Source organism: Tiliqua scincoides, chromosome 3 (assembly GCF_035046505.1).
Source record: "Tiliqua scincoides isolate rTilSci1 chromosome 3, rTilSci1.hap2, whole genome shotgun sequence".
Classification (NCBI taxonomy): Eukaryota; Metazoa; Chordata; class Lepidosauria; order Squamata; family Scincidae; genus Tiliqua; species Tiliqua scincoides.
The window spans coordinates 63,578,047-63,590,509 of record NC_089823.1 but is presented as its reverse complement, the minus strand read 5'-3'; the positions used below and the strand labels follow the sequence as shown (position 1 = coordinate 63,590,509).

At 41.2% G+C, this 12,463-nt stretch overlaps 1 protein-coding gene across 1 annotated transcript in view; it reads right to left on the bottom strand.

Annotated features, from left to right (window-relative positions):
• Positions 1–5,363: 5,363 nt before the first annotated feature.
• Positions 5,364–12,463, bottom strand: part of SH3BGR (SH3 domain binding glutamate rich protein) — a 49,479-nt gene continuing 42,379 nt past the window's right edge. Inside the window, exon 8 of the mRNA XM_066618800.1 lies at positions 5,364–5,620. The gene's annotated coding sequence lies outside the window, so the exon portion shown is untranslated. The remainder of the gene's footprint in view (positions 5,621–12,463) is intronic.

Sequence of the window (12,463 nt, the reverse complement as noted above, 5' to 3'; positions counted from 1 at the left end):
CTTCAGCGAGTTGTTTCTTCTCTCAAGAAAAAAGAGAAATGCCTTCATTTCTAGGTGCTCCCTGACCCATCAAAGGGAATGGTTTGATCAGCGACAGCCTCCACATGCATTTGGGACTGGGAAGAGTAAGTAGCATCTGTGCAATAAAGGCAATCTGATCTGTGAAGCTCTCTCTTTCTATCCCCCCAGGTGTCAGACACTACCACTGCAGTGTGATCGGCAGCAGAAAGCAAGTTAGGAACTATCTGCAAATGCTCACACTTTATACTCAATGAAAAAAGCAGAGGACGAAAGACCAGATCTGTACACCTTCAAGGGTAGCTGTGCAATATATAAACATGATAACATATAAACATGTTTATATAAATTATTAGAAAAAATATAATAACATAATAATAACATTTTCTAGATTCTGAGAATTTCCTCTGCTTGGAGCATTCTCACACATGACTTGAAAGCAGGTTTGTGCTTTCCCTCTCTCCCCCCAACCTGGTCAGTAATTTGAACCTACACTGGCTAGCATACATGTGTTGAAGTGACTTTCTTCCACATCCTATACTGCACTAATGAGCAGGCATGCAAATTCTATGACACATGCTGGAAGGCATATTTGGTAAGATGTGTTCAAACAGATTTAAGATCACAATTAAACGCTTCCAGATTTGCTGTATGCCAAGCGGAAAAGTCTTTTTATAAAATAAAACAAAACAAAAAAAGAAAGAAATAGGCTTACTTGAAGCATTTCTTTCCTCCTTCCTGACCCTTTGCCTTCTTGATCACTTTCTTGCTTCTGTAAATTATACATCCATACGTCTTAGAATTGCCTTATTCCAATAGCAAGAAAGAAGGGATAAAATGGTGACTAGGTGGTGGGCAAATGCTAGGCTTGCTTCCGATGTGCAGTTTTAGAAAAATGGAACCCATCTCCTCACCATCTGGCCATCGTCTTGCACCATTCAAGAATGATGACCCATGATGCCAAATAGTAGTGCCTCAAATAAGTTGTGGGGACCATAGAAGCATAAGAATGGATCCCACACAGGGGCATTTAGTTCTCACTCATTAGTTTTTCTCAATCTTAACATTTCTCAATTATAACATTTCTCAATCTTATGGTTGGCAACCATCAGTCTCGAAAGACTATGGTATAAGCCTACAGCACCCGGTATTCCCAGAGGGTCTCCCATCCAAGTACTAACCAGGCCTGACCCTGCTTAGCTTCCAAGATTAGAGGAGATCAGGCATCTGCAGGGTAACAGTTGCTGCATTTTTCTCAATCTTAACAATCTCAATCTTATCCAACTTTCCAGCACTGCTACAGCTACAATGCCGCTCCAAGGAAAGGGAACAAGCATTCCCTTACCTTGAGGAGTCCTCCATAACTGTAGCCCGCTGGCACAGCTGCATCAGCGCTGGAAAGTTGGATAGGATTGGGTCCTAAATGAGTTTGTTAGCCACTTTGAGTGTGGTACATAGAAAAGTGGAATATCAATCTATTGAAATAATATTGGGAGCTCGTGTTTTTGCAGGTAGATGCTTCTGTAATAACAAAGGTTATTAATTCTATATTAAAAAATTATTTCTCTTTGATGCTGCCTCATGCCTGTTGCAAGGTGTTATCAGTAGAAGTTATGGTATAGAATGCTTACCTGAAATGTAAAAACAGCATGGTTTTTGATCTCTCTCTCTGAATGTCCAAGCAAGTTCAACTTGAGTCTCACAAGCATTTGGCTGGGATTGGGCAGCCTGCCACAATCTGTTCTCTTAGAACAATATTGATACATTTGAATGAAGTCTTTGTCTTCAGAGCACAGAAAAAAAAATCTAGCAGTTTGAAATTCGGCTTGAAGTTTTAACATTGCTTTAACGTTCAGTTTGAAGACTTTTAGAGCACTAAGCTGTGCACACACATGCTAGAAAGCACATATTCACACCAGCTCTCATAGAAGAACACTAGTAAGCTTAGCTTTTTTTATATTTCTTTGTTTTTCATTTTGAAATCAGTTTTGGGGTACACGTAAGTGTGACTAACAAATAGTAATGTTTTAACTGAGTTTTAGTGGACTAACTGCATTCTAGAGTTTAAAGAGACATGATATCAAAGCACTTCCGGATTAACACATTGCAAAGGTCAGATTCCCAGAGAAAATCATTTCACAGCAGTTTTTAGATGAACACACACACCGTGACGTCAATAGCAAGTATGTTGCATTTCACAGGTTGCCTTACAAAGGCCACAGAACATCATCCGATGGTTATGGATGAGGTCAGGTTTGTGTGCAGTGCCATTGGCTAACTGCTGGGGGTATATTGTATATGATGGATGCATGAGATGGCCTGTTATAAAACAACGGATGTTTTGAACCCACCAATGAATTGTCTCCAAATGTGTTTCAAGGAGGGAACCCCAGACTGTAATAAAAGTCAGCTAAAGGAGGCGTTACACGCTTCTCTTCTCCCCACTTCTGGTGCAAGCAGTTTCCTTTGAGGCTTCTCTTCTCCCCACTTCTGGTGCAAGCAGTTTCCTTACAGGCTTCTCTCCTTCACACTTCCTGTGCTCACAGTCTCCTTTGGGGCTTCTCTTCTCCCCACTTCTGGTGCAAGCAGTTTCCTTACAGGCTTCTCTCCTTCACACTTCCTATGCTCACAGTCTCCTTTGGGGCTTCTCTTCTTCACACTTCCTATGCTCACAGTCTCCTTTGGGGACGTGGATGGATTTACAATCTTTTGCTGATGGATTTACAATAAAAGCCTGGATCTGATCACTTTTGTCTACTGAGTTTGCTTTGGTACCTGGGATTACAGTGCAACATCTGAGATCTCTTGTAACATCTAGGATCCCTTGTAACATCTTGGTTTTTGCACCTTGCAACAATGCCTTTACTAAAAAATTTACAGATTTATGCCACTCAGATGGAAGAAGTCTGCCAAGAGTGATACTGTACAGAATCAGGCCACTATACAGGGATAAACAGATGGAACATTTACAAAAGTTGGTGGAAAAATAGTCACTAGTTGGTTAAAACTGGTTTGCTGCTAATCAACCACTAAAAGTTTCAGGAATAATTGAACAAGGTTTGCACATTTTACACTGCATCATCAATTAAGATTATGCAGAAATGTCCATAGAAGTTAGAACAAAGAAATACATTTTCTTCTTTGTTTCTGCTTACTTTGGTTTTGGTACCTCAAAGGAGTTTCATGGAAAAAGCCAGTCATTAGCAAGTGCAAATGTTATGGGAATGACAGAAAGATGGTATCTGCACATTAGAAGTATTCTTTTCCCTGCACCATATATGAATGTGTATGACTTTGTTTTCTGCATTTACAGATTCACTTTGGTTAAACTTTCAATAGAATGAAACTGCAGAATCAGCGAATTGTTCCAGAACAAACAGATCCTTGTATCCATTTTGCAGTCTAAGTAAAATGCAACCACCTCTGAAATTTTCCAGAGCAGAAGGACTTGGCCTTCAGCATGTAATTAGTCTGTGGCACTCCTTGCCACACAATGTGGTGACGGCATCTGGCCTTGATGCCTTTGAAAGGGGATTGGACAAATTTGTGGAGGAAATGTCCATCACAGGTTACAAGCCATGATGGGCATGTGCAACCTCTTGATTTTAGAAGTAGGCTACTTTAGAATGCCAGATGCAAGGGAGTGCACTAGGATGCAGGTCTCTTGTTGTCTTGTGTGCTTCCTGAGGCATCTTGTAGGCCACTGTGTGATACAGGAAGCTGGACTAAATGGGTCTTTGGCTGATCCAGTGCGGCTCTTCTTATTTTTCTTATGACCATCATAGACAGAGCCCTCTACTGTCCCCTCCCCCCAATCCTGCAGACAACTCCAAATAATATGTTGTTATATTTGTTTCTTATGCAGCACCATCAGTGGAGACAGACCTTTTCACAACTACCTCGGCAAAAGAAGAGCGGTTTTAAAGTGGGAGCAGAAGAGGAGAGACAGAGGTGACATTTACTGCACAGATAAGGAGTATAATTTGGTGTGATGCCTCAGGCTCTGGAAGGTCTTGGCAAGCTATGACTGAGAGGAAAGGGGGGAGAAGAAAAGGTAACAAAGAGGAATGGGACACCAGTTGCAGTTACACATACAAGCAGCCCGGTCTGATGCATGTTAACTTGGATGTAAGTCCCACTGAATTAAGCAGGGATTCATCCTGAGGATCTGTGCACAGTGCATATTGCAGCCTTAGGCTTTGTTTGGACTGAGAATGAGTACCAAGGCCTTATGTCTCAGGCTAAGCTGCTTTTAGCAGGAGTTCTGAGGCTTTGGAATTAGCCTCTTCCAAGGAGCTGCATGAGAACAGCTCCTTTTTTTGCACCCTGCCTTATCCTTCCCTTATGAAGGTAGCTAACAATAGTCTTGAATCTGGATGAAATGCTCCAAAGAAGCTGATAAAATTCTATATCAAACTGCATAAACACAGGAGAAGAGCAAGCCGTTGAGAGTAGATCATCCCCCAGAGGCAAATATATATGATCATGTTTCCTAACAATGAAAGGGAGTTTTTCTCTTGCAGCTCCTTGGAGGAGGCTCATTCAAAGCCTCAGAGCCCCTGCTGAAAACAGCTTAGCTGTTTTTCATAGAAAAAGTGGGTCTTGAGGAGCTGTGTTAAGGAATTTGGAGATAAAGAGTTTCAAAAGCTAAAGGGACTTCTAGCAATATTAATCACACTCCTCTTGTCAATGTCTCTATGAATATCATCCTCAAAATTGTCAGAGATATCAAGAAACAACTATAATGGAACGGTCATCACAGTCAATCCTCTTGCCCCAGAATAGAAGGTTTGAGATGTCTACTTCAAGTTCCACTAAAAAGCCCTCTTGCCCACCCTGAGCCTCTTACTGGTGTTTGTCACGTCTCATCTGGCCTCCCAACCCAGAAGGAACTGGTGATGATGTCATCGCCAATTACTTCCAGAGGTACGTCAAATAGGTGGACCATGTGAAGTGGTACAGTGGAGGACAAACCTTGAAAAACACTGGTCTATAGCATCACAAACGGACATGGGAATTCTTGATTAACATCCTTGCTTGACTATGAAGCTCACTGGGTGGTCTTGGATCTGTCAGTATTTCTTAGCCTAGCTTAATGTTTTTATTTGTTAAGATTTTTATTACATACCATATAGCCATTAAGATGGCTATAATAGTCAAATTAAGAACAAGAACAATAAAACGTAATCAAAAACTTATTAAAAGATACAACCTAGAATAAGATTGAACAGTTCCAACCTTAAAAAAAGAATTACTGTTCAGTTGTTATTCATTTTTAATCTCCTTTATTTGAGAACTGAAATATAAGAAAACAAAAGAACAATAATGACAAAACCAAAAGAAAATTAAAAGAAAAAATACATATATAATGTGCATGAAATATAGATTACAAAGCATCAATAAACAATCTACAGAAAAGATATTAATAAGCACTCTGTATAAATCTCTTTTAAAAAGGCTTCCATGTGTCCAAAAATATGTCCATAAGTAGTTGTCTTCTATAAGTGCTGCATTCAAATGTTGATAAAGTTAAAAGATCCTCAGTCCATTGCAGTGGCATAGCAAGCAGGGGTGTAAGGGGTGGACTGCTTCAGGTACCAGGCTAGAAGGAAGTGTTGCAATGTGTGAGTATACATGCTCAGGAAGCAACTGCATACGCACCCACAGTGGAAGCTGCCACGATTTTCAATGGGCTCCTTCTCTTCATGTTCACTGAACACAAAGAAGAGGAAGCCACTGCCTCCGGGAGAACTCAGATATGATGTCATGATGTCACATGACATCACAATGTCACCACCCTGGATTCTGGGGCCTCTGGTGATGCAGCTGGTTCTTTGAAGACTAGCAGGAGGGCACTTATTTTTCCAATGCTTCCGTGTAAATCTTTTGGCTACAGTAAGGGTACAGAGTCCATTCCACTGTCCTGCAGATACCTTTCATGAAGATAATTCAAAAGAATGTAAGTACCTATGTAGTATTATATGCCCAGGCACTGAGGTAAGATGTCTTAGCATATTTGGCATCAAGGACAAGTCAGGCACACCTGCGCAGTTTGGGCACACTCAACTGCCCTTGAAAATATGTTGGGTCATTGAACTCTGTGCCTGTGAGCAGCAGAATGCTAGGAAGAAGAATCTTATCTAGGAATGTGTTTGCGGTGAAGCTAGAACTAGCTAGTAGACAGCCGGTATGAAAAGTAGCATCCTTGTGGAAATTTCCCAACTATGTAATCTTATATCATGTGTTTTGAGACTTAATAAAAGGCTGGGTCAGGAGCTGGGAGGGAGCACTTCACTTCTCCCTTGATTTCATTCTTGCTCCTGCTTCCAGCACTTTCAACCTCTCTGAAACCTGTGTCTGTTGTCTAATTCTTGCCATGGCTTTTCTGCCACACCAACGCAGCATCTCAGGCTGCTCCTCAAGTAGCACCAAAATGCTACATCTGGCGCCTCGAACAGGGACCTCGAATCCTAGGACAGAGACTCTCTGCAACAATTAGGTACAGTAGACAGGCTGTCTTGTTTTTTTTTTAATTTATTCAAGCAGTTTGTCCGCTGTCTACCTCCCACCTATTGCTTTGACTTTCTATTGCTCGAGCTTCACTCTTACAGCCTTGTGTGTTTTCCAAGCAGCCTTGCGTTGCAACCTTTGGATTTTTTTTTGTCTTTCTGACTTCTCACTGCATTTGCTTTTACAAGCATCTGACTCTGAGGTCTATTTGCTTCTCAGCAACTTTGTGGCTATGCTAGGTGCCCAGACGTGGGCCAGCCAAGTATGGCAGACAAATTGCTTTGCTTTTTGCTATATTCAGCAACCTGTTATAGGCTGCTCCCATTCATTGCTTCATCTGAACCTGGGAACAACAGGGACCCTCTGCAACTTCTAGCCCTGGCACAGGGACTCCTGGCGCCCTGGCACAAAGACCCTTGCTTTTTTTATTTCTAGCAGCCTGACTTTCTTTGTTGTTCCCCATTCACAGCTACATCTAGCACAGCAAATGGGGACCCTTTCTTGCTCTGGCTTCTGCGCCACATCAAGCAGTCCTTGACTTCCGGGGTCTCGGCTGCTTCCCAGGTAGCATTACTGCTACATCTAGCGCAGCAGGCAGAGACTTTCTGCAATGAGCGAGTATAGTAGAGCCAGGTGGCCTTGATCACGCGGCCTGCCCTCTGCCTCCGAACTCATTTCCTTGACTTGCTCCAGTTCTAACTTTTAAATGCTCAGAGTGCTTCTGCCTTAGCACTCTCCCTCAGGCAACAAGGTACAGTCTTGTGTGTCTCCCATCATGCACCAAGGCCCCAAAAAGCCTTGGGTGCTCCCCAGAGCAGCATCTTGTGCTGCTACATCAGGCGCCGAGCCCGTGGGGCCAAGAAAATCGCTTATCAACGCCCGGCAAGGGTTAAAGAGCTCATTCATCTTTCGAGATCCCGATGGTAAGCATAAGTACTTAGGTAAGTATTAAAATAGTACAAGCCTTCGGCTACACACTTTTTATAAAGCTGAGCACCTTGTTTCCTTCTAAGAGGTCACAGGTTTAATTTACCATCCAAACTTTCACTCTGCAGGCAGAGTGGTTACAGCAGTTAGAGGAAATAAACAAAAATACATCTGTCCTCTTATCAGAAACTGTGCTTTTTAGCCCAAGCAACAGAGCAAAAGATTAACTCTTAAAAGCACTCATCTGTGTTCCTCCAGGTGCTCTTTAAAAAACCCTTTTTGTTAGCTTGTATTTTTCCCCCCTGTGTACCAACTTAGTAAGAAAAGAACTCCACAGTAAGCAAGCATAGGTAAACATGAGTAACACACAGCAAAGCCAAAACTAGACTTCCACAAGAACAACAAAAACAATGCCCTCGGTAGTCCGAGAGAAGCACCTTTAAACGTAGTGCTTTGCAAACAGAACAAAAGAAACTCTTAAGCTATTCATAATCTTCCTTGTGTATTCATCTTATTAGAATAAAAAGTATAAATTGCCATGTGGCACAACTTCACAGGCAATGTCCTGCCACTTACCTGGCTACCAGGTAGCCCAGTTTAGGTAAAGCAATAGCCTCTGTCTAAAGAAAAATTGGAGGCATTGCACCCATTAATTGAAGAACAATTATAAGTCAAACATATTGTTCTTTTCATCAGTCCATAGAATATATCAATATTTGTCATAAGAAAAGACATTTAGAAAATGGAGACTCTTGTATGATCTCCATGTAGTAAACAAACGAATTCAACCCATGGGACCACGTTAATTTGGCCTTCCAAATCTAAATTTAAATGTTATTATGTAAAATAACCCTATCTTGTGTTAATAATAGGTAAATCAAACCTTGCAGCCATTTAATTATGGAGCAAGCCATTAATTTTAAATCAAATAGCACAAACAAATATTTTCAAGAATTATAAGCTTGTCCTAATAATATAGGCAAGTCTTTAAAAAATAATAAACTTTTTTTCATTCTGCGCCACAAAAAATACAAATTGTACTTAAAAACATAAGAACAGCCCCACTGGATCAGGCCATAGGCCCATCTAGTCCAGCTTCCTGTATCTCACAGCGGCCCACCAAATGCCCCAGGGAGCACACCAGACAACAAGAGACCTCATCCTAGTGCCCTCCCTTGCATCTGGCATTCTGACATAACTCATTTTTAAAATCAGGAGGTTGCGCATATACATCATGGCTTGTACCCCGTAATGGATTTTTTTTTCCAGAAACTTGTCCAATCCCCTTTTAAAGGCGTCTAGGCTAGACGCCAACACCACATCCTGTGGCAAAGAGTTCGACAGACCATAAACAGCTTTTTTATATGCTGTTAGGTGAAGAAACATTTAATACAGCAAAACCACAAACTTATTATCTTAACTATCAAACAAACATTGTATTTAAAACGTGATGTCACATTTTTGGCAATCAGAAGCTCCTAAAGCGCATAGTTTTAACTACTGCACAAAATGCAGTATGGCTCCATAAGCATCAACCACCTTAAAGGAAGGACCAAAAGAATTATTAGCAAGTTTTTTTTTCTAAAGTAAGTCTAACAGCCCAACTTTGTGTTAGCCTCCTCTTTTTTGTGTACTAGCTCATCAGAACAAAAAACCATGATTTGCCCTGTGGTACAATGCCACAGGCAAGTCCTTAAAAAACAATCAATTCCCCTTTATTCTGTGCCTTTTAGAGGTACAGATTGTATTTAAAGTTTTTGGCATCACTAGTATATGCCAAAGACTTGTAAAACATAATGGGAAGCCCTTAAGGCTAACCCCTAAATTTTAATTCCTACACCAAATGCAAGATAGCCCTGTAGGTTCCAGTCATTTTAGGAGTCGAAGAGAGCTGCAACAATAGCAACAGCACTGACCTTTTAGTTTTGTCCAGTGCCCTTAAGAATACAGTTCCATTTTCTAATTAAAGATGAAAAAAGCATACTAATTATAGTCATTAGTGGAAAAATTTTATAAAAAGCACCAACAACCAATGATGAGCTATAAAACGTATAAGCAAACCATAGCCATCTTTTTCAGTGTTCTTTATTCCACACCCTTTAAGACAGCAATTTTAAGTTTGGTAAGTTTCCATAAAAAATTTCCCAAATTTTTTTCCCCATAAGTTGAAGCTACTATGATAGATTTTAAACTTCATAGTATCTCTCATTCCATATTTTTTAAAACTGTAGTTATTAACCATTTTACCCATTAGTAGCAGTCATTATAGCATTTAAAGTTATAAGTTATTAAGTATTATGTTTTTAAATATTAAAAGCAAACCGAAATTCACCAGCAGTTTGTTTAGTTTAGTAGTAAACCACAGTGTTCCCAAACATAGATAAGAAATTGTAAACAACCATGAAAGTCTTGTTGTGTTTACAATCACAGAAGAAGAAAAAATGCTCTGACAGTTTAAATTTTTCGGTTTGCATCAGTTTGCAAACCTCTTCAGAATACCATCTAAAGAAAACCATATCAGATCCCCCAGATCTGGTATAGAAAGATACCAGTCAATTTAGTTTTTTTTATATTTAATGTATATGTATAAATGATTAGCAAATAGTAATATTTTAAGTTAATTGTGGTGGTTTAATTATATCAAAAAGTTTAAAGTTTAAGATTTCACAAAGAAGGCAAAAGCATGTCAGTTTTAGCAACATGTTGCCTGTTGAAAGCCAGAAGTAAAGTACAATACCACTGTTAAAGTATGTAAATAAGAGGGATAATATATGTATAAAATTAAACAAAATAGTTTCTAGTGAGAAATATATGTATTTTAAAGATAGCACCCCACATTATAAGAAAAATTTGTTTTATGTTTTTTCCCCACTAATACATACAAAGTGTATCTTTCAATTTTTTTAAAAGAATTAAAATGAGGGATATGACAATGATGTGTTTGTTTGTTTGATTAAGATCAATATATATTTTAGAGATATTTCATAGGTCTAGAGCCTCCCTGTTTTATTAAATGAAATATATGATTGAGACATACAAAATTATGCAGGGGATGGACAGAGTGGATAGGGAGATGCTCTTTACACTCTCACATAATACCAGAACCAGGGGACATCCACTAAAATTGAGTGTTGGGCGGGTTAGGACAGACAAAAGAAAATATTTCTTTACTCAGCGCGTGGTCGGTCTGTGGAACTCCTTGCCACAGGATGTGGTGCTGGCGTCTAGCCTAGACGCCTTTAAAAGGGGATTGGACGAGTTTCTGGAGGAAAAATCCATTATGGGGTACAAGCCATGATGTGTATGCGCAACCTCCTGATTTTAGGAATGGGTTAAGTCAGAATGCCAGATATAGGGGAGAGCACCAGGATGAGGTCTCTTGTTATCTGGTGTGCTCCCTGGGGCATTTGGTGGGCCGCTGTGAGATACAGGAAGCTGGACTAGATGGGCCTATGGCCTGATCCAGTGGGGCTGTTCTTATGTTCTTATGTGACAATGTAATTGTTTGTTTGTTTGTTTAATATTAGATGCAGAAAAGAAAAGCACTCCCCACAAAAAGGCACAGTATTGCCTTTTAGCCAAAAAATTAAGTAACTAATCTATATGTTTAGACAATTGTGAGACCCAAAAAAGGGACACACCCAAACCCCAAGAATTTAGAGCAGGCTGTATTATTTTGTTTAATTTTTCAGAAACGCTTGATGTCGGCACAAAATCAGCCAGAAGAACCAAGGCCTGAAAAGAAAAGAATCCAATTTCCAATTTCCAAATTCCCAGCTACAAAAACAAAGCATAAAGGCACAGCTGAGAATTGTGGGAAAACAAAACATGTTTCAAGCAAAACTACCTTTCTATGTAATATTCAATGATAAGGTGATCTAAGAGCCAAGAAGGAAGTGCTCAGACCTGGGTGATTTCAATAATGTATTTAAATGATGACAGAAAGTTGCTCATTCATTTTTGCATCCCCACATGTGCACACAATCATGAAATGTCTAACAGCCCAATCCTGAAGGCAGCAGCCATGCTGGGTGCAGCGGTGCCAAAATGGCTACCGCTGCATCTAGCAGCAGCGCCAAGGCCACCGGAGGTCTGGGCATTCTGGCCTGACACAGAGTTCAGGATCTGGATGAACAGAGCTCCTCCAGTTCCACCCCGTACTGCCCTAGTTCCTCCCCTGCCCCACCCTCTCCCTGCCCTCCCTCCACCCAAGGTCCTCACAACCACACAGAGCTCTTCTCTATGTTATGTATGCAAGTTTAATGTATAATTTATGCAGGATCAAAGTCCTGCATAACCGATTAGCCTAATCTTATGGCTGGCCAATCAGAAGGTGGATCGAGATCCTACCTGTCCAATTGGCCTTCTAGTTTAGCCTGCCCATCAGGTGAACTGCGACTGATTTAACAGCACCAATTGTGGGGAATCTGGGCAGAGCTAAGGGGTATAATGCAAGGGGTGTTTGCCTTGTGTTTTCATTGCTAGGTTCTGTTCTGAAGATGAAATAAATGTATTGAGCTGTTATCTCTTGGTCTTCATTTATTCACACAGACTCACTATTTAACACCTAGCTCCAGGCAGTGTCTGGCTGGTGCTGGGCTCAGCGCCGTCTAGCACTGGGCAAGCGCTGACTCCACACAGGTTGTTGCAGATGTGCCTTATGGCACAATTGTGACCCCCACTGCTGGCACTGGATCTCAGTACTGGCGCTGTGCATCTTTAGGAGTGGGCCTTCAATACTGTAAGCGGGCAATCAGATTATAGTATTCAGATGCATTCAGATGCGCCGATGCGCAGATGGAGGCAGAAGCCTCCGCCACGGCTCCCGCACCACTGCTTGTGTTGGCGCAAGTGCACCGACATAAGTGGCAAAGGTAGGTGTAGGGAGGGGGTGTTACTGGGCGGGGGGAGGGCGGGAGAGGGCGGGCCTGGGGCGGGCGTGCAGGGAGCCGGGGGCGGGGCTGGGACCCAGCAGTTATGCCGGATCCCAACCCCCGTCCCTGGGGCG